Source organism: Eurypyga helias, unplaced genomic scaffold, assembly GCF_000690775.1.
Source record: "Eurypyga helias isolate BGI_N326 unplaced genomic scaffold, ASM69077v1 scaffold33771, whole genome shotgun sequence".
NCBI classification, from domain to species: domain Eukaryota; kingdom Metazoa; phylum Chordata; class Aves; order Eurypygiformes; family Eurypygidae; genus Eurypyga; species Eurypyga helias.
The window spans coordinates 1-664 of record NW_010233419.1 but is presented as its reverse complement, the minus strand read 5'-3'; positions in this window follow the sequence as shown (position 1 = coordinate 664).

Below are 664 nucleotides of genomic sequence, written 5' to 3'. Positions count from 1 at the left end.
CCCTGGCTGTCTTCAAGGCCAGGCTGGATGAGGCTTGGAGCAACCTGGTCTAGTGGAAGGTGTCCCTGCCCATGGCAGGGGGTTGGAACTGGATGGACTTTAAGGTCCCTCCCAACCCAAACCATCCTGTGATCTGATAATATTAGAGCTGGCTCTGTGCTGTTGCCTGGTTACTGCCATTTACATTCCTAAATTCTGATCAGACTTTTAAGTATCAGCGGGATGAGGCTGGGGGGCGGAAGAGGGCTCCACTCAGGTAAGCGGAGGCACCGCCTAGATCTGTGCGGCAGCAGATACCTGTTATTCGCTGACCTTGGTTAGAAGGAGGTTGGCTGCTCGCTATTACGTTTGCCCGTGGGCCCCTCTCCCACCCCCGCTGAAGGGCCAGGCCTGTGTTTAGTTGGAAATTGTTCTTTTTTCTAGTGCAGGACCCGCCAAGCAGCATGCAGGTAACTGTGTTCTTGTAGATGGGATGGGGTGTGTCTGACTGTTGGCTCCCTGTTCCGACTCTGCTTTGCTTGTCTCTCCCTGCAGTCCGCTCCTGCCTCCTGTCTGCTGGCACTACAGCACGCGCAGCAACACGCGTGGGCCGGCAGCCCGGGAAGAAGACGGGTGAAGGCTGCGGAAGGGCTGGGAGTTGACGTTTGTTACGGCAGCCTCGTTG